This window comes from Zalophus californianus, chromosome 8 (genome assembly GCF_009762305.2).
Source record: "Zalophus californianus isolate mZalCal1 chromosome 8, mZalCal1.pri.v2, whole genome shotgun sequence".
In the NCBI taxonomy this organism is placed as follows: domain Eukaryota; kingdom Metazoa; phylum Chordata; class Mammalia; order Carnivora; family Otariidae; genus Zalophus; species Zalophus californianus.
This window is the reverse complement of record NC_045602.1, coordinates 108,087,768-108,110,404: the sequence shown is the minus strand read 5'-3', so window position 1 is coordinate 108,110,404 and position 22,637 is coordinate 108,087,768. Positions and strand designations below refer to the sequence as shown.

At 38.4% G+C, this 22,637-nt stretch overlaps 1 pseudogene; it reads right to left on the bottom strand.

The window, feature by feature from the left end:
* Positions 1 to 20,635: 20,635 nt before the first annotated feature.
* LOC118357305 lies at positions 20,636 to 21,036 on the bottom strand (annotated as a pseudogene).
* Positions 21,037 to 22,637: the final 1,601 nt, after the last annotated feature.

Sequence of the window (22,637 nt, the reverse complement as noted above, 5' to 3'; positions counted from 1 at the left end):
ATGACCTCCCCAAGGGTGTCCGTGGATGGGCTCAATGACTCATGCGGGAGTTGGTTTAATTGGGTGAGAGGATTCAGACCTCTCTTCCAACTCTGATTCGTAGGGTTCCATGACTCACCGTCAGTGTGCCTACATCTGTGGGGGAAGCAGGCAGGCCAATTTGTTAAGAGTCAATTGAACAAAACCCACAGATGCCTGGGAAGAAGTATAAGAAGAATATAGTTTTCATAATTTTACATATTCAAACATATGTCCAAGAATATATTAAAGATTCTTATCTCTCAGGACCCTTCTTCAGTTCTGAGAGATCTTTGGCCCACAGTCTCTCCTTCCCTTTATCTCTCAGCCCCCTGCTGCCCTGGTGGAAAGAAGCAGAGACAAACTGAACATCTTTTAAAATGACAACATGGAGACAAGATACAATTTTGTCAAATATAACTAGATAACATATAGAAAAGGTGAACTTAGAGAATTGCTCACTTGGTGACTTGACGTTCAGGGAATTTGCTTGTAATGAACTGAACCTCAGTTTTGGGGTTATTTTCCACAGCTACTGGGATTTGAGCAGAACTTTCCCCATTCTCTCAAGCTCGGAGAATCAATCTACACTGGCTTGTCTGGGGACATATCAGCCTTCAGAGTCATCTTTGATTGTCTCATTCCTAGGGGAGGTGGGGACTTTTCTGGACACAGCAGACTTTAGCCTGGGTGTTCTGGGTGGTTCTGAGGGGTCTCTCATTGCTCATCCAATTTGGAGTTACCCACCCTGGAAGGATCCTGGGGGCCCAGTCAAGAGGACTCCTGAATCAGTCATGATTATTCTGAACCATTCATGGGGCTCATGTGTGGATGCTGTGTTGCGCTTCTCAGAGCCACTTACATGGATAAAGCGCTTGTTCCTATAGCTGCTGGAAGTGCTGCCTTGAGGTAGCCATCAGTGGCCAGAACCCTTTCAGAGCCTTGGTTGAAGAGAGCTGCCTTGTCCAAGGCCATACCCTTTCCCAGGTGACCCACATCCAAAGACTGAAATGGAGGTAGAAAAGCCCTATCCCCTTGCTCCAACTTGACAACTTCAAGTCTCAGCTCAGGTGCCCTGTGGTCCCTGTAGAACATCCTGATGGCTCTGAAATTTTTCATGCTTTATCATCTGTCTCACCCAGAATATACTGTAGTAAATTATTAGACCTTGGTGGACACATGATATTCTTTTTAAGTATGTGTATGTTTCTCAAGGCTACGAGCTATGTCCAGTATTTATTTGTGTGTGTCCAAGTGGTTTGCATATAGTAAGGACTCAAAAATATGAGTCAGTCATTTTACTATTATTGCTAATGATCTTTGCAAGCATTATTTTTTTGGTGACTTACTATACACCATTTGCAGAACAAAGAGCTTTGTGTACAGTATTTCAGTTAGTCCCATGTATATCTATAAGGTATATGGTATTATTACAATTTTAGAGATAAAAAACCCCCAAGGCCTAGCGTAGTACAGTAACATGACCAACATCATTAATGGTGACTGATGGGTTTGGTATAATTATCATATCTTCCTTATGTACAATATACTTAGTTTTTTAGAGCTCTTCAGTATTTACTTTTTCATTTTGTTTTTCTTACACTGATGTGAGTAAACCATTTTACAGATGAGGCAATAAAGTTTATACCATCTAAATCCCAGAAAGTCACATAAGGTTTGGTGAAATTCACAGCAGGGTGTTGGAGTCAAATCTCCTGATGTATGTTGAATCTGGTGGCCCTTCCAAAAATTGTGTTGACAGTGAAGGCCTGGTGTGAGATCAGGTCCCATCCTATCCTCTGTTGACTTGGACTTGAGATGCACTAAGGGGTCTCATGGCTCCAGAAATGTTTGTAGGCTTCCAAACTCCTGGACCATTTTATAATTTTTGGGAAAGCCCCAGATGATGCCACAGTCCTTTGGTGCATCATTTAATACAAAGTAGAGATAGGAAAAAAGACGCATGGGAGAGAGATTAAATGATTCTGAAAAAAAGAAATGATTTTCTTGGTTATGACCAAGAAAAGACTTTAAAAACCTTCCATTACAACTGGAGATGTAGTTAGTCAAAATTAACAAAAATCTTCATACTTTGGCTCTGCTGATGTTGGACAAGGACCACAAATCTGTCACCAGAAACTACCATGCATTTTTCACAAACCAACAAGAATATGCCTCCTTACCTAAAAAAGCTGTGCTTGTTGCAATGTGTCTGGAATTTCACATCAATACTCCTCTGAAGATTTACAGAAATTGTGTCTGATTTCTTAGTAATTCTTCTAGAGGCTACATCACTACCTCCAAGCATGTTTACTGCTTAAAAATAAACAGTGTAGACAGGAAACCGATGTGGGATAAACATGATCCTTATGTTTTAGTCCTGCATTTCAGAAGAGTCAATATCTTAATGTGATTCATGCTGCACACTGTCAGTTTAGTTTGATTATTCTTTCCTCTGCTTCTTAAGGCAGAATGGAGATAGGATGAAAGAATATGTGTATTAAGTATCAGACTTTTGAACTTGATCAGTGACTGGCTGGCCTGCCTTGATAAACAAGGTACATTTTTGTCATCAAGAGTGTGGATGATACAGATGAGCTTATCTTCACATTAGGGAAGTATACACAACATAAGGAAAAGGCCAGATTTTAGCAGCTGCTTGATTTTACTTTGAGTTCTGGTCAACCGAGAGCATCTGGGACTTTCCTCCATTTCTTAATAGGGTAGGAGGTGTCCACATCACAGAAAGACCCATCAACTCACAAGGTCTTTCAAGGTTACATTGTATTCTCACCCTTAACTAGGCATTCCTCCTTCATGGAGGATACTGATGTTTATGATGGGTCAGGATGTCACATAAATATGAGAGCATCCTTAACTTTTATTGTTAATTTCTTTCTTCCCTCTATATCATCCTCCATCTGTGTGCTTCTTTCTTTCCTTGGTGTATCAGATTCTCTAGGTTTGGGGGACAAAATGATTTAAAGACCATTCTAATCCTTGAGAAGTTCAGATTCTGCAGGGAGATGAATAGTTCATCTCTCAGGGTTTAACCAGGAAATATCTCGAGTATTGAAAACAGAGGGATGTTAGTGATACATGGAATAATAGTAGGAGGGAATTGCAGGCACAGGTTATGGAAGAGCTGAGAAGACAAACAGGGGTCCATGAAGACACCAGAGATTAGCAACAGCAAGAAGCCCTCACCATCACTTGGCAGGAGGGAGAGAGGTAGAGAGGATGGGGAGTTGGCTTTTGAAGGATCAATTCTTAGAAGCTGGAACCTGAGATGGGTCTCTTCAGTGGAAGCAGGAATCACTGCAGGTCTCTCTCTCTTTTATTTTTTTTTTTAAGATTTTATTTATTTGAGAAAGAGAGATAGCGAGAGTGAGCACAAGTGGGAGGTGGAGGGGAGAGGGAGAAGAAGGCTCCCCACTGAGCAGGGAGCCCAACGTGGGGCTCGATCCCAGGACCCTGGGATCATGGCCTGAGCCGAAGGCAGACGCTTAACTGACTGAGCCACCCAGGCGCCCCTCAGTGCAGGTCTTGGCTGTGTTGGAGATACTGTCCAAGGCAGAGGAGAAAGACCCTGGCTTCTTTCTGTCTGCTTTTCAGTCCCCTGCCACTGCGTCCCATTGAACAAACCCAATGATTCTGTTGCAGATATTGCTTACCTGTTGGTTAGCCCCTGGCGGGTTTCCCCTCTGAGCCAGTTCTCAGCCCTCCTTTTCTCTGTTCTGAATCTCAGGGACTAAGAGCCTGGAAAATACAGTTCGCAGGGGTCAGCCCCTGACATTTAGTACAGAGAACGGGTGGGTTGAGGACTGCATGAGATGAATATCCACATGTAATCAATATCTACCATAGAGTCCAGTTACTATCCCTCCTTGCCTTTATTTTTTTAATTTTTATTTTTAAAGATTTTATTTATTTGACAGAGAGAGAGAACACAAGTAGGGGAGAGGGAGAAGCAGGCTTCCTGCTGAGCAGGGAGCCCGATGTGGGTCTCGATCCCAGGACCCTGGGTTCATGACCTGAGCTGGAGGCAGACGCTTAACCCACTGAGCCACCCCGGCGCCCCTCCCTCCTTGCCTTTAGAATCCAGTTCAGCATAACTTCTGGAGAACTTTCTCTTCCATGCTAGCCTAAAGTCTTCCTTTGTTTTGTGATCTCACAATGTCCCGAGTATACTTTTACTAGGGCATGGATTACATTAAATTGTAACAAACAATTTTTTGCTTTGTTTTTTTCCATCAGCCCCAAATCTTCTTAATGGCAGGGACCATGCTTTATCCTTCCCTCTGTCCCCAGTCCCTAGCACTCCTCTTTAGTAGGAGGTCAATACACAAATGAAGAAATGCTTGAATCTTATGAACTGAGATGTGTAAAACATCAACAGATACCTTCACGTGCTAGTCATTTGCTTTGTAAAATACAAAAATTGTGCATTTGAAAAATGGTCTGATTAGCTTTTGTCATTCTTTGAGAATTTAAAATAGTTTTATTTTTAGAGCCAAACCTAAACTCCGTGGGTTGGGAGCTGGATATCCTTTATCATTCCTTTTGGATGCTAAATGTGTGTCTTTGGCAGATAGAAACTGTTGACAGATTGCTGGAAAAGCAACCAGAGATGACAGAAGTGTGAAATAAATGGTCTTGGGAGCTGAAAATTGATCTTCTGAATGCTCCCTTCTTTTATACTGATGGTTATCTGCCAGAATAATATGTCAGTTAGTCTTTTTGTCTTTTTTCCTTTTACTCCATCATAAGCAGAGCATCACTGCTATAGACAGGACAAAAGAAAGGAGTTTTTATTTAATCACTGGAATGAGACAGTGCATGATCTTCGTGTTTGAGAAGAATGGACTTTATCCCATTTTACTTTTCATTTCCAACAATCACTCCGCCTCCCCCCCCCTTCTTTTTTATTACTGATTTGACTTGATGAGTTTTTTTTTGTAAGTCAGATGACACCCTCCCTGGCCAAAGTAGCTTTCTTCCTCTTGGGTGCATGGGGAATGGGTTCACATAATTTATCATGAAAATTCTTTTCAAGCCTTTGTAGAATTTGTCTATTCACATTTATGTCATGAAATTTGTTTGTTTTTAAATCTAATTTAAAAAATTTGGCATATGTAATATATTCAAAGGCATAGAAATTCTTTTTCATTTGTTGTTTCTTGTGTTTTTGATTTTAGTCATTCTGACAGGTGTGAGGTGATATCACATTGTAGTTTTGATTTGCATTTCCCTGATGATGAGTGATGTTGAGCATCTTTTAGTGTGTCTGTTGGCCATCTGTATATCTTCTTTGGGGAAATGTCTGTTCATGTTTTCTGCCCATTTTTTAATTGGATTATTTGTTTTTTGGGTGTTGAGTTGTATCAGTTCTTTGTATATTTTGGATAGTAACCCTTTTTTGGATATGTCATTTGCAAATATCTTCTCCCATTCAGTAGGCTGCTTTTTAGTTTTGTTGATTATTTCCTTTGCTGTGCAGAAGCTTTTTATTTTGATGTAGTCCCAATAGTTTATTTTTGCTTTTATTTCCCTTGCAAAGGCATAGAATTTCTTTCTTCTTCTTTTTTTTAAAGATTTTATTTATTTATTTGACAGAGAGAGAGCACAAGTAGGCAGAGAGGCAGGCAGAGGGAGAGGGAGAAGCAGGCTCTCCACTGAGCAGGGAGCCTGATGTGGGGCTCGATCCCAGGACTCTGGGATCATGACCTGAGCCGAAGGCAGCTGCTTAACTGACTGAGCCACCCAGGCGCCCCCAAAGGCATAGAATTTCTAAGGCAAGAAATGTTTTCTATTTCATTTCAATATATAATGAAACATATAATGATATAAATGTATTTCATTATATTTCAGATTTCAGGTATATCTTTTGCTTATTCTTGTCTACCAGTCACCTAGTTTTCCTCTCTAAAATCAAGTATTACTTGTTTTTCTTGTATCTTTGTAGAGTTATTCTATGCTTATAAAAGCAAAGTACACATCCATATACCCCACAGCCCTTTCCCCCTATGTTTAGTACAAATGGAGCATATTGTACCTGCTGTTTAACACTTGCCTCTTGTATTTTTTTACTTAATGCTACACAACCTATAAATTTGAACATATCAAGGAAGGTTCTCTTTTATCTAAATTTCCTAAATAGGCCTATTTCTGATGCTTGAAAGTTACATTTCTGTTGGATAATAGATTATTTTTCATGTATGAAATCTACACCACTGAAGAGACAACACATTAAACTTCCTTAGGCATTTCAAGCTTAGTATGAATTAGTTAATAACCTAACTTTCTAATCTGCTGAGGGGAGAGTTGATGAGGGCATACCAGATTTGGGATTTTGGGGGAGAAAGAATGTTGTGACTAGGGAGAGAGGTGCTGAGAAGAAACTTTTCCTGCTCCTGCGATTTGCAGAGTGCCCTTCTGAAATGTAAACAACTCAGAGGAGGTTAAGTCATGAAATGCAGAGGGCCAAGGAGAGCAATACTTGAATCAGTATTGCAACACCAAAGTGATTGTCAACGACAAATATAATCTAACCTTGGGAGATAAGGATTGTTTTATAAATGCTGTTAAGACTAGCTGGAAAAATATATTAATAGGGATGACTTCAAGGAATTTATTCAAAGGATCGTAGATGTGCTCAATGACTTAGATATAAGGATGTTTGATCACACAGCTTTGTGATGAAATAGTGAAAAAATCTAAATGACATCAATGTTCAACAATGCAAAATTGGTTGTACAATGATGATATGTCCATATAGTGAATGATTTTGTCAGAAAGCTTTTAATGACACAGGAAGGGTTTGCAATATAATCTTAAAGTGGAAAAATGAGCATATAGAATCTTACTCAATTTTGGTGAAAAATTTGCTAGCAATATATGAGAATATGTGTTTAGAAAAAGCATAGATTTATATAAAATGAATCTATGTGGTGGGACTAAGGGTGATTTTTTATTCCTCTTTTGCTTGCCTGTATTTTCTAAATTTTCTACAGTCAACATGCATTCCTTTTCAACAATAATTTTCAAAAATTTAAGAACAATTAGCTGAGCAATATGCAAAGTATGTTATGTTATCAGTTTCAACCCTACTTCTACTTCTGTTTGGCTGTATGTCCACTTAAAATTATTCATGGAAGTGTAATGTGAGTTGTGTATGATTATCAAAATGATAGGCATTCTAGATACTTGTGGAGCAACACTGAAGTAAATCCAGTGTTCATTCTTGAACTTTTGTTCTAAAAATTCTATTCAGAGCCAGTTTTTTTCCCTTTTCCAACTTGGAAAATACTATTTACTCCATAGAGGGTGAGTGACATCTAAATTTGTGGCCAGTATCTATTATGAAATAGAGAATTACATGATGCTTACTGATTTTTGGAAATCATACATGAGATCAGCCAGCTTGATTCCATTCCCACTGTATTTTTTTGAGATTGAGCTCCTTCGTGGAGCTTGGACGGTGATAAATGTGTTCTTCAAAAGAGGCTGCTTTTTTACTAGTCCAAGGCATGTTTGTGGTGGGCATGGCTAGGTCCCTAAGTTTGTGTTGGACTCTGTTGATCCACGTAACAAGGAGGGCTGCTATATTTGCCTTTGTGGCCGTCAGATGTCTGAGAACATAGATGAAAGAGGTGTGTCCTGTAACCGCGGTCCCTCAATTTAAGTCTTCACATAATACTTGTTAGGAAAGTAGGAAGAAAAATTATTTACACAGCCACATAGATAAACATACTAAATACAAATGCATAGAACTGTCAATAAAGGAAAGATCTTACCCAGCAAAATAGAAGCAGGTTGCTGTCAAAAACAAATATATAAATGAGTTTCATGAAAAGTGACTTTACAGTCAGCTAATAAATGTTTTGGACAACTTTCCCAGTTAATTATTTTCACTATAATGCTACAAAAGAAGCAATCACAAAACTTCAGTGCCATACAACAATAAGTATTTATTTTTCTCTTGAGTCTGTGGGACAGCTGGGTGTTTGGCTTGGGTGGTTTTGTCTGTGTGTATCCAGGCACCTGCAGTTAGCTGGCAGTTCAGCTCTGCTCCATGTGTCTCTCATCCTCCAGCAGGTTAATCTAGGCTTGTTCCCATGGTGGAAGCAGGGGTCTAAGAGATAATGGAGGTGTGCAAGGCTTCTTGAGGCCTCAGAACCAACACGGTGTAATTTCTGGTATATTCTATTGGCTACAGCAAATCATCAGACAAATTCAAATTCAAGGGGTAGAGAAGCAGACCCGCATCTTGATGGGAGTTGGCGCAAAGACATATTGGAAAGAATATGGATCAGGGAGGGGTAGAGAATTGATGCCATTTGTAGAGATCAATATGCACAGGGATTTTACATTTTGAAAAATAAAAGGTTGCCACTTGATAACACTGATTAATTCTGTTCACTAATAGATTGGCCACCTGGAAATAGGATTTTAATAGTTTTTCAATTTATGTTTCACAAAGCTGAAGTCTATATGAATGAGTTGTACTCATGATCTGTAGTTCCTACCAGGGCAAGAATAAGTAAGAGGAAAGGTGCCGGGGTGGCTCAGTCAGTTAAATGTCTGCCTTCATCTCAGGTTATGATCTCAGGGTCCTGGGATTGAGTCCCACATCAGGCTCCCTGCTTAGGGGAGCCTGCTTCTCCCTCTCCCTCTGCTCCCCAACCCCCATTCATGCTGTCTCTCTTGCTCTGCTCTCTCTCTCAAGTAAATAAATAAAATCTTAAAAAAAAGAATAAGAGGAGGCAACACCTTAATTTCCCAACTTGAGCTTTGTGCTTTGGTTAGAAATTGTGATGATGTTTGAGGCTAAATAGTTTTTAGCTCTCCCTGTGTGTCTGAATTTTAGTAAAATGAAGAAAATGTGTACAGTCAGAATTCATTAAAAAAAAAAAAGAATCTGAGATTCTTAATTGCCCAGTTCCATCAATGAAGACACTGATACCCAGAGATATAAGTGACCATATTTATGACTTTATTTTTCAAAAATATGACATCGGAAAGCATAAAATAAAAGTCCCTAAAATACAAGAAAAAAGATATTTATAACAGGATTATGATGAGATATTTATAGGTAAAATAAGATCCCAAGTTTAAAGGGCATAAAAATATTTGAAGATCATAGTCAAAAGCTCAATTTAATAGATGTAGAGATATGTAGAAAACTTTGTGTCCTACCTCACATCATACCTCTGCCCCATAACCCTAGGCAGTGGTTGAGTTTTCTGAGAATCTATTCAAAGACAGGGTGTCTTTTTTGGCTTCTAGAAACCTTAACCCATACATCTTCAAAAGCCACATGGTTTCAACTCTTGCTCAGCCCTGTGGCTTTGGATATGAATTTCCTCCATATTTATGGCACCTGAATTTTTTTCTCTTCTATTTGTAGACTCAGCCAGGTGTTTTAATTCAAGGCTTTGTGCTAATTGGACAGAAATTCTGTTGATGGTTTATTTACAAAGAATGTTCTTGACCAAGAATACAATATATAAGTATCATTTTAGGTAGTATTAAGAACTATAAAGATAAAACAGGTAAAAGGTCTAGGGAATTGGAGTTTATTTTAGAGGAATATCATGGAAAAACCTCTCTGAAAAGGTAATATTTGAACAGAGGCCATGCAGAGATCTTGGGGAAGAGCATTCCTAGCTGAGAGACTGCAACTGCAAAGCCCTGAGGTTGAGATAAGCTTGGTGTGCTAGAGGAACAGGAAGATATTCCAGTGAGCAAGATGCAGCAGCATGAGCAAGGTGGAGAGTAGTAGGAGATAAAGTCATAAAAATGGGAGATCATGTATATAAACTTGTAAGCCATGATGAGTTGGGGATTTGGATTTTTATTCTTGTGTGATGGGAAGCTACTGGAGGATTTTTAGGAAGGGAGACACATAATTCAATTTATGTTTATAAAGGGCATTCTTGCTGCTATTTGGTGAAGAGACTGTGGGGATGAATTGGAGATACAGAGATCCACTAGGAGATTACATGTGTTCTCCAGGCAAATGATGATGGTGATTGGGATCAGGATGGTGGCAGTGAGGGAGTGAGAAGTGGTCAGATTAAGGATGCATTTTTAAGGAATAGGTGGCTGGATTTGTGGAGTGTAAAGGAAAGAGAGTAATCAAGTATGACTCTGGCTTTTGCCCTGAGCAACTGGGTGATAGGTAGTGTCGTTTGCTGAACTTTGGAAGAGTAAAGGATCTAGGGTTTAGTGTGTGGCCTCATATATTTCAGAGGTCCAGTAAGCAGTTCAATATACAAGTCTGGCACTCAGGAGAAAGTAGATATGAACTATGTTCAGAGCAGAAAACAGTTTTACTCCATGGTAAACCAGATAAATTTAATCCCTGAGAAATTAGTTCATACTATGTGATTAGCAAAAAGGGTGGATGGAATATATAGAAGTTAAATTCGTGCATAAGAATTTGGATTATTCAATAAGTAGCAGAGTTGATGAAGAACTGGTAAAAGGAGTAGATAAATGGAGAACCATGGTAATTGGGGAAATCTTTGAACTAGTAAGGTTTTTATTTTTAATGGTGTGAGTGATTTTGATTAAGATATAAAAGTATTCTAAGTCTGTCATACCAAATACACATGAATGCTTATACTCAAAGCTTTTGCTTTAGTCTGGGCTTATAGATAGGCAATGAAACTCTTCTTTTAAAGGTTACCACATGTAAAAACCATGCAGCTGATTGAAATGCAATGCATTATAAAGCAGTACTGGAGGTTGCCAGTAGATGGAACCATAGATTTTAGAAATTCAGATTGAGATTTCCTTCCTAGGAAACAACGGTAATGTAACAGCTTTAAGAAAGCATAACCTTTGTAAAAAAAAATAAAAAAAAAATAAAAATAACACTTTTCTGGACACATATCAACCAGACTAAAGAGTAGCAACCAAAGTAAACTTGTAACTATGAGATTCAGTCTTTGAGGTTATTTCTTTAAGAGTAAGTCTTGGGGGAAAAAAAAACATTTAAAAAATTTGGTGTCTATAATGTAGTGCAAATGTTAAGATCTAGAAAATAAATATGTATCCATCAAATAATATGAATAATATAGGTAGTAGAGTAGGAAGGCATGGGTCATATTGCTTGTTTAAAAATTTTTTTTATTTAAATTCAATTAGCCAACATATAGTAAGTACCTCATTAGTTTCAGATGTAGTGTTCAATGATTCATCAGCTGCACATAACACCCAGTGCTCATCATATCACATGCCCTCCTTATTTAAATCCTTCTTTGCTTGGTTGGAGAGGAGGCCTATGGCTTATGCATCTGGTATAGTTTTCATGCCCGATTTTGTGTTATCTCAAGCATTGCCTGATTAATATAGCCAGAGTTTAAGAGAAGTGAGTTATAGAAGAGGCAACATGTCAAGCAGTTTGGTATTAAATAGAGATTGTATCTTTTAAGTGTCTGAGGTATTGAAAGATGATGTATGGGGAGGGGCTGGTTGCCACCAAGTTAAGTCCACAAAGAGCTGGTCAAGATTTGAGGGGAGTCTACTAAACACTATATTGCTGACCAAGTGTTTCTAACTGCAACATTGCCAGGTGGGTGACTTGTTTTCCAACTGCTTTCTGGGCTGTCCCTGCTTATTCAAAGGCACAACTCTCTACCAGCCCTGTTATACTTCCTTCCTTTCTTTCCTCTCTTTCTTTCCTTCCTTCCACCTTCCGTCCCTCCCTCCCTCTTTCTCTGCCTGCCTGCCTTCCTTCCTTCATTCCCTCCTTCCTTCTGTCTCTTTGTTTTCTTTTTTCTCTATTACCTGAGCATGTTTCCTAGACTTCTGCCCCTCAGGGACAGGTGAAGACATGTTATCTCCTACATTCTCTTTGCTTAAATGATGATACGAAAAACCACCTGAAATCTGGTTCTTTCAGTTTCAAGGAAGACCACACCCTTGAAAAATAACTGAGTTAGTAATAACTATACCAGTGATAAATATTTAGAAGACAGCTGTGTTTGGACAAGAAAATTAAAAGCTCTTTCCTACTTTCTTCTCCACTGTGATCTCTATGTCCTTTCTCTAGTTTTTTCCCCGTAAAGCACAATCAGTTTTCATTCTTGGTAGTTATGTTCCATAAAAGTCTCCATGAACACCAAATTAACAAATACGGAACAACTACTCTGAAGAGAAATACAGGGTTAGGTCCCTGGGAGCCTCTGGTCATATTTTCATCAACCCATCAATACATAACCTTATTTTTGTGTACGTTTCCATTTAAAGATACTTCTTTAATAGACACTGTTGATCCATTAACATTGAATTCATGGTCCACAGCGCTATCACTCATGCTGGAATAAAGCTCAGTGAGCACATACATTTTCTCCAAAAGGCACATCACAACCTTCTTGCAATTAGGAATACGAAGCAACGTGCAGCACTGTGCTGTGGGGCCATCTGAAACAGGGAATCTCCAACAGAAAGCACAAAAATGTGAAAAATGCAGCACTCCACTGACTGTGAAAAGGACACCTGCTTACAATGTATGAGCTGAAATAAGAAGTTAGAGTGTTGCCTTTTTCTACCTCAGCTGGTAATGTGGGGATGGAATGATTCAAATATGGGGCTGCTCTGCGCATGTCCCCGAAGGACAGTGAAACCGTTGTGAGTACTGATTTGAGGCTACAAACAAATTCTAGTGAGTAGGTGAATTTACAAATATGGAACCCATGAATAGTAAGGATTCACTGTACTGTTACCATTGGCAAATAACTGCTAAATAGCTCATATGCTTGCCTCTAAACATATTTTTGTTTGATGTAATTTAATGGCAGTTCTCTAGTCCCACTCACCTGTCTTTTTATATATATATATATTTTTATTATTATGTTAATCACCGTACATTACATCATTAGTTTTTGATGTAGTGTTCCATGATTCATTGTTTGTGCATAACACCCAGTGCTCCATGCAGTACGTGCCCTCTTTAATACCCATCACCAGGCTAACCCATCCCCCCACCCCCCTCCCCTCTAGAACCCTCAGTTTGTTTCTCAGAGTCCATAGTCTCCCATGGTTTGTCTCCCCCTCCGATTTCCCCCTCTTCATTCTTCCCTTCCTGCTATCTTCTTCCCCTTCTCCTTCTCCTTCTTCTCCTTCTTCTCCTTCTCCTCCTCCTCCTCCTCCTCCTCCTCCTCCTCCTCCTTCTTCTTCTTCTTTTTTAACATATAATGTATTATTTGTTTCCACTCACCTGTCTTTTTAAAACAAATGAGGCCATTAGTAGATTGGGAATAGGTTTTACAGCTTGTCCATGACAAAGCCAGGACTAGAATCCAGATTCCGAGATGTGTGGCCCAGTGGTTTTTCAGGCTTCCAAGCATGTGGGAGTTTCTGCTTTGTCAGGGGTTTGTACTGAGTCTGATTTTCATAGCCTGGGTACTCTGGTAGGGGAAAAGGAAATCAGTAATTTGGGGATTGCCAAGGACACCCCACCCCCCAGCCTTCAGGTTCTAACTTTAGTTCATGAATCCATTTACATTAAAATGTAGATTTCTCCCTTTAAAAGTTAACATGGGTATGGCATTGAGCAAAATTAAGTATTAATTAAGCACATGAGAATGAACTAATGTATCATATGAGTTAAGTTTGGGGTAATTAGATTGAGGACAGGTGAAATTGACTGAGAAGTGGTTCTCAGTAAGACAGGCAGGAGGTGGGAGAACCCTCTAGGAGACTAAGGACTTGGAAGATAAATTGAATAACATGCTAATTCCTACACACCAGGCTTACCTGACTGTTAACTGAGACAAAAGTGGAAGCCACTGGAAAAATTGTTGTCTTATCAAAGTTTAGGAATTCTGTCTTGTAACTTAACATCTTTTTGAATAAATAACCCCCTCTGGGATTTCCTTTCCAGTTTGGCAATGTTTGCTTCCATGATATTTTTGATTCTTATCCCTTTCTCTTTTTAAGGGGATCTCCCTCTTTTGCCCTTGGCTATGGGCTTCTCAGTTTGAGATATGCTCCCTGTTTCATCTTGTTTGGATATTGGTAACCTCACTGCATGGATTTTCTCTTCTTTGCTTTTAGGGGGAAAAAAAAACCTCATCTCTTCTATGGAAGCAAATTTTTATAATTAGAATGTTATCTTTTCTCTTAGTTTTCTCAAAAGCCAGTCTCCTAATAAGATTCAAGAAACGTATGTGTGGCATACATTTAAAAAAATACGCTTCCTAATTTCTCTAAGAGGAAATATTGAACATTACCAGTAAAGGTACAGTTCTGTGTCCCAAAAGATATAGTTGATAATTAGGTTGACCATATGCATTGGTTTGCCTGAGACAGCCCTGGTTTATGCCTCTTATCCCAACATTGTTATTGGTAGCACCTCCTTCCTTACACTTGTAAGATGACAGGTTATATGGTTATGCTATGGATAATACCAATGTAAACATTTTAAAAAAGTACTAATAGAGTTGGCATTTCCAAACTGTCCAAGACCAGGTTTACACATAATATCAATTAGTATTCAATTTGCTGGCATTTCTGTCATCCTATAATATAAGAATTCTTATATTTCCTTTGGAACTTCTCTGATTTGAAAAACTAATAGAGGCACCTCCTTCAAGAACTTGGTGACTTATTCTATGCTTTAAATATATTTTTAAAATTCAAGCGGCGCCTGGGTGGCTCAGTCGTTAATCATCTGCCTTCAGCTCAGTTCATGGTCCCAGGGTCCTGGGATTGAGCCCCACGTCGGGCTCCCTGCTCTGTGGGAAGGCTGCTTCTTCCTCTCCCACTCCCCCCTGCTTGTGTTCCCTCTCTTGCTGTCTCTCTCTGTCAAATAGATAAATAAAATCTTAAAAAAAATAAAATTCAAAGGTAACAATTTATTGCAGAAATTGTAGATTTCTAGTACTTTAGACTTATTCTGTCTATATATTCTGTAAATATATTTCTTAAATTTCAAAAGTAACATGTTTATTGCAGAAATTTTAGAATGAATAACAAGCTCTAAAGAGAAAATACAAGCTACTTATAATCTTTTCACTCAGGGATAACCGCTATTAGCATTTATCTTATTTTCCATGTTCTTTTCTCTTAGAAAATTACATATCAGACATCTTGTATCACATATAGGTATGTATTTTATATAATTTTTAATTTTTTTATTTTTTAACATTTTATTCATATCTTTGACAGAGAGAGAGTGCATGAACAGAGGGAGAAACAGCTTCCCGTGGAGCAGGGAGCCCAATGCAGGGCTCGATCCCAGGACTCTGGGATTATGACCCGAGCTGAAGGCAGACACTTACCTGACTGAGCCACCCAGGCACCCTTAGGTATGTGTTTTATAATTAGAAAAACAATTTTTTGAGGCTGCTGATTTTTAACATCCTTTCCACTGGCATATTATGATTTCATTTCCATGTTATTAAATATTCTTCTGGACAGTAAATTGAACATATTATTGAACAGTATTAATTGTCTGAATTTACCATAATTTATTTATCTGAGCGAAATCTCAGGCCTTTGAGATCCTTCCCAAGAGAAGGTAGAACTGGCACAGGGGCTTAAACTAAAGCTGGATTTGGGGTAGACATAAGAACTTGCATTCTGCAATTGCACGGTGGTGACAATGTGAATATCCCATCCTGGATGGTTGCATTGTTTGCTTGCCTGAAAGTAAGAGGCCTAATGAAATGATTTCTTGAAATTAATTTCCCTTACTCATTTGATATTTCTATGATGGTTTAATACTTACAGGAAGGAAACCAGTGACTAGTTCTTTTTATTTCAGATTGATTCTATTATTTTGCTTCCCAACAGTAACCATACATACTTTGTATATCCTCAATGATATTGTGCAAATTTAAATAAATGCTTCCTTTATTAGCTATATAATCTCAAGATGTGAAACTGTTGGAATTCACTAAGTTGTACGTTATATAAATATCAGATTTAATGATTTTAGGCAATGAAAAGATTGTTTCATTGTCATCACTTTTGTTTAGCTTCTAATTATTTTATTATACTTTTTTTAACATTATAAAATACCACTGAAAGAGTGAATTTTAAAATTCATTACAAATAGTAAATAATATACCACATATATTCAAATCCAGCTCCAACGAACCAGCTCCAACGAACTATCAAATTTCCATGCTCCTTGTTTCATCTAGCCTCTTTTATGCCATGAATATTTGTGCTAACAATATTTTATTGGGGCCCAGTTTACAGATAATAAAATGCACAAATCTTAATGTAGAGTTCAGTACATTTTGACAAATATAGTCATCACTGCAATCAAGATTTAGAACATTTCTATAACCCCAGAAAGTTCCTTGGTGCTCCTTCTTAGTTAATTTCTGTCCTGGTGTCACCCCCACCTCCATTCCCCCAGCCCAAGGCAACCACTTCTCTGATTTCTATTGCAATGGATTAATTTGGGCTATTTTAAAACTTCATATAAATAGGATCACTTTTGTGTCCTCTTTCTTTTGCTTAGCATAAGTTTGTTTGTTTAAGATTTGCTGGGTATGTCAGTAGTCTGTTCTTTCTTTATTATTGAGTAGTATTCCATTATATGTATCTGCCACAAGTTGTTTATTCATTCCTCAGTGGCTATTTGAGTTGTTTCCAGTATGGGACTGTTATGAATAAACTGCTCTGAACATTCTTGTACAGCTTGTTTTGTGGACATAAGTTTTGTGTCTCTTGGGTGTCATTTCCTTTGTTGGCACTATTTTTTTCTTATATGACTTCTTTCAGTTGTGAGTAAAGAGATTCTAGGGAGTATTTGGAGGATGAACTTCTTTGCAGACAGGCATTTACCAAAACATTTACTTAAGAGTTACTTTTTATATCAGAAAACATTTTGCATTGAAATGATATGTTACTATGGAATTATTCTTAGGTCAAAATTTAAGATTTGGGACTAGCAAATTATTTTTCAAGCTTTCTGAATGAAATGCCCACTTTGAGCCTCTTTTCATTTGAGTTGGCTTTAAGAGAATTATCAAACAAACCCAAGCATTAAACATGAGTACTGTTTAAAAAGATGTGGCCCTATCATGGTAATTTCTTAGTTGTTTTTCTTCTTCTCAATGCTGGGGAACTTATAATTTTGAAAGTTTGGGAGAAATACTCGGATAAGTCAATCATGGGGCCAATATTCATTCTTCTCAGGGTTTTCTTTGCCAGCATTGGGTCTTGGTTTCACTTAGCTAAAGATCTATCATATGTACATTCTGTAAATTTTTGTATTAAAGATAAATGCATCTGTTTCAAGGAAATGAGGAGCAATTCCAGTTTAAAAAATATCTGAGCTTTCTCTTTTGAAGTTTAAGAGGAATTATGTGCACTTCATCTTTTTCCTATTTCTAGACTTTGCTGGATATGGAAACGAGGCCACCACAGGAGGGTCAATAGTGACATTTCTAGTTGTGCTTAAAATTGCATAGCAATTTTTAATCAATTAGTGGTTAAAGTGTTATTTTTTTTAAAAGCAGATTCCCAAAATTCATTAAAGGATGTAAAATTCTATTTAAGCACAGAGAGCATCTATTTGTGGATCACTATTCAAAGCACCAAAAAAGTTTAGCATCAGTTTATATACAGAGATCAGTTTTCTTATGCTTTTCTTATCCATGATTTTTTCTGTTAGCATAGTGAAATTTCAAAAAATAGTATAGCCATTTTAAAGATTAAAAATGGCCTCTTCATTTTATTTTATTTTTTATCAGAAAGCAACTTAGTTGGTCCTTAAAGACATACTATTATCTGTTAGAAGACCAAAACTTAGAGTTTCAAAATGGTTTATGACTGTGCAGACTTAAAAAGATCTAATCATTTTATTGCTGCCCCTTGGCTCCTTTTCAAGGATCTGTTGGATTTTGCCTTTGTGATTTAAGATCTAAAATTCTTGCTTTGGCATTTATTTGTGTCTTTGATTAGCAACTAATGGGACAAATACTTTATGTCATTTCTTGTCTTTCTTGCCAACAGTAATAGCACCTGTTATGCTTCCATGATATCTTTGAATACAAGCACCACCTATCTGTGGACACATGAAGTCTGTGTATTCATCCCAGAGTTGTATTTTGAGATATATGTTAAATAACCACAATTTCAGGGACCTACGGAGGTAAGTCTCCTGGCTTTGATGGAATCCACTACAAAAGTTGAAAATCAGCTTCATTATTGTTTTGTGTGTTTTTTTTTTTTTATGTAGCAAAAGCCTTTTGGTAGCCATTGGGGATGTTAAAGCTACTATCCTACACCAAGAGAGGTAGAAATAAGATGTAATTCATGTTCTGTCAAAGACAAGACTTTGCCCAAGAGTTTATAGTTTCTCGTGAAAGTCAGACAGCAGATCTTGAGGAAAGTATTAGTCGAGAACTAATTTCTTCCCAAAGTTGATTAGATGATGAATAATGAACCCTGAATCATTGCATCCCAGCGTGTGTCATGGGCATGCTTAGTTCTTTGCAGAACCACAGTGCTGTTGGCATAATCAACATTGTATTACACTGTTTTAAAAGAAATATGTCAACAGAACATGGCAGATTCTGGACGAATTGTGATCCTAGCAGTCTATCTTTATTTTCTCCTTTCCTTGTTTTTCCTTCATGAGGGTTTCCTTCTCCACACACCACTCTCAAACATTCCCTCCTTCCATCCTTTGCTAGGGTCCTTTGTTAAAATTGGAAGTTTAAAGGTCTGTCTCTCTGAGAAGTATTTCTATTTCATCAGGGGTCAACATTTTCAGTTAAAGAAAGCCCAGGAATGGAGACTTCAGGATGAAGATGATCTTGTTTTGCAAGGGTCTGGTAGACACTTAGCTGGTTTTAGTTAATGTGTGGGAGATGCACTGTCTTCTTCTACCTTTTAAATTATACCAAGTGGATAAGAAATTGAGCTCCCTTTCTTTGAAAATTTCTCAGCAAAGCTATCTCCTGTGTGTTGGCCATATTTTCGGGCTGAATTCTCTTGTGCTAGCAAAATAGTTTCAGTGGTTTTAAGCCTCATATCTTGAAACCACACCATTTAGAGGAAAGGAGGGGTGTCTGTGTCCTAGAATTCCCTGAGAACATCCTGAAATTCACTTCACTTCATCAACTAAATCCTGTGACTGGGGAAATGGAAAATTCTGAATGGTTTAGGTTAGGACAGACCCTCCACACCTGGCTCTACATGCAGAATGAACTTACCCCACATCACATGAAACTCCAAAGAAAAGAGAGAGTTAATGATTTGGGTAGGCAACCAAGAGGTTCTCACTGTAGTTTACCCCTCTGGTTACCCAACATCTATTTATACCCAACTACACAAAATGAACTCAACCCATTCCTGCAGGAAAACAATACAAAATCTATTCCAACAACTGTATCATACTCTGAATTCAGGATTGCTAATTGACATGCAGTGTTCTACATCAGGCCCATGTGCATCTTCTTATGGTTTGGAGACCTCTAGTTAATGATGAGATATCCATCCCAATGCAACTAGTGTAGAGACAGTAATGTAGAGAGAACATTATAATTATGGTAAAAACTTCCAGAAAAGGGAAGGATGAGAAACAACGAAGTGGCCACTGGTACATTGCATATATTCCTGCTTTTCAGGAATCCAATGAATTGCTGCTCTGGCATTGGCGTCTTGGTCAGCCAATAATGCGGGCCATGATTCTTTCTGAAAAGATTCTACTTGTCCCTTGTCCTCCAGGCTGTCCAGTCCTGTACTCTGGGAGCATCTCTGTTAGCTGTTGTTATCCCTAACCACATCTCATATTGACTAAGCGAATTTTGGTAGCTTATTTCCACTTGCTGACATTGGCTTAGGGACTAAAAATGCCTCAAGATAGAAGTGGAGGCAGGCACCAAACTCACAGTGTGAATCTGGAGGAGTGGTGAGGCTTCTTGAATTGAGTAAGGAAGGTTAAATATAAAATGCCAACAGACTGTGCCCCGGGGAACTTTTCATGGCAGCCCTAGAAAACTAATATAGGTGTCAAACTTTTATGTACTACAGTAAATAATAACACTTTATTGATGTGACATTCTTACTGAACATAACATTTTTCTAACTTTTCTGCAAATTCATTTGAATCATCAAAATTTATACTTCTAAATTTTAATTTTCAATTGATATAATTGAAAGGAACATTGGTTACTGTTAGCAAATGCAAGATTGCAAATAATTTTTGATAATTTTTCATTTTGAGAAGGATATTTTGTTGGACCTGTTAAGAGTATTTAATGCTGTGACAACATCGGGATAACTTCTGATAAAGCATTTTGAAGTATAAACTTCTGTGCACCTTTAACTGATGAGTCTTAAAAAACAATTTTTCTTAATAGATCTAACTCTTTGTACAAATCAGTTTAAATGAAAATTTATACAATGGCATTTTAATGTTTCCTCTGCTATTTCCTGAACTTGAACCTGCACCAGAAAGCAGCTTAGTGATTTGTTTATAATTCAAAATGCCTTTTTATGCATTCTATCACTGCATCTACAATTTCTTTTCTTTTTTTTAAAGTTCTTAGTTTGTTAATTCTCTCATGAAAAATCTGCACCATCACCACAGATAAAGTCACTGCAGAGTTTTTACTCCTTCTGTTGTCTCATCTCCAGCTCACTTTTTGCCAATAGCAACATTGGCTTTTGTAGTCTCCCTGACTTTCTTTTTTCTGTTCTTGCATTCTTTTTGCTGCTTTCTTGAGGTCTCTTCCTTTTCATACAGGCCATGCCCTGCAAGTCTATATTTGGGTTCATTTTTTTTTTTTTTTTGCATAATCCAAGGAATCATAAATCATGCCAAAGCCAGTTGTCTTGCCACCACCTAAATGGGTACTGAATCCAAATATGTAGATGACATCTAGTGTGGTCTTGTACATCTTGGCTAGTTTTTTTCCAAATTTCTGTCTTAGGTACTGTTGCCTTTCTGGGTTGAAAAACATCAATAACCATTGGTTTCTGCTGAAGTAGCTGGTTGGTCATGAACTTCCTGGTCCAGATAGTTACTGTGTTGTTCATGATGGCAGCTGAGCTTCAAGTAGCCAGGGAGGAGGCATCTACAATTTTATGAAAAAAATTAGAAAATTGTCTTCCTTGTGAAAAATTTGTTGTCTGAGGCTTCATGTGAAAATAGTGTTCTTTTCATTAAAGGCTGCAGTCTTTACATTTAATTTCTATTTCTAAGGCTGTGGGTATTTGTTTGGCAATGTTGCAGCAATTTTCAAAATTAACTGTGTCTTTGAGGATATAACTCCCTGATGTACTTTATGGTGTAACGTCTGTGTGTACTTTTTTGTAATTGTTTATTGACCAAACTTGCTGCTGGAGAAGTGGCTGTCCTCTCCTAGCCCTCAGGCTAGAGAGGTCGTACTTGCACCAGTACCTCAGGGCTGGGCTCCGAGGGTGAACCATGAGCCGGGCTCCCACCATGGGTCGCAGTGTTGCCCCTCCTCTCTTTCCACTCATGACCTCTGCCACCACTGCTTTTGCTGCTGTTGCCGGCACCAGGCTGGGTCCAGGTGCCAGTCCAGCTGCCTCCTCGCAGCTCTGCGGGATCACAGCCTGCCCCGGGCACATGCTTGTGGGCACCAGCAGGCCAGGCCGAGAGCACAGCACACTCTGGCTCCTGTCCCCATGGGCTTGGTCCTTGTGTGTGTGCACTCCCGCCCGGCCTGTTTCCTCTTCTCATGTGCATGCCGCATCATCTTACCAGGTTTCACTTACAAGTTCAGAGACAAAGATGGATTTCTTGGTGGTGATGACAGAGCATTAAACCAAGTGCAAGGCCCTTCTGTGTGTGGGACTCTGTGTGACTGCCCATGTCCTGTCCACAACGCTGGCTCTGAGGGAGGCCTCAGTGATATTCCCCTGGCCATCTTGGATCTCTTGAGGATAACCATCACCGTATCACATGTGTATCTGAATTGGCTGATTTTTTTAGTCTGGGCTTTATAATGGCTCAGGCCGGGTTCGCTGGCTTTAGCCTGAGGGAATAATCTAGTACAGTGCCCTGATTCTATGACTGGGGCCCAAAGAGATTTTCAGATCTCTTCTTGAGATTTAAGTCTCCTTATATAGCTGCCTTCCTAACTTGGAATGTAAAATTTACATTATTCAGGAAATGCTAATTATAAATAAATGCATAAATAAAACTTACCCTCTATTTCTAATCATCCAGTCTTTAAAAATATAAACTATCTTCAGGGGCGCCTGGATGGCTCAGTTGGTTAAGCAACTGCCTTCGGCTCAGGTCATGATCCTGGAGTCCCAGGATCGAGTCCCACATGGGGCTCCCTGCTCAATGGGGAATCTGCTTCTTCCTCTGGCCCTACCCCCCTTGTGCTCTCTCTCTCTCAAATAAATAAAAAAAGAATCTTTCATAAAAAAATATAAACTATCTTCAACTTTCCAGTTACACCTCATGGGTCAGTTTCTACTATGATCTATGTCATCCCTTGGTGACTACCTCCCCCTTATTTTCTGCATCTATATATCTTGTGTTTAGGCATCAGGAAGGCATAGCTTATTTGAGTATCTGGATATACTGACAGGCTCATAAAAATGGTTGAAATTGTTAAGTTCAGAGATTCAGATCTAGATGCTTATCTGAAAACTTATCC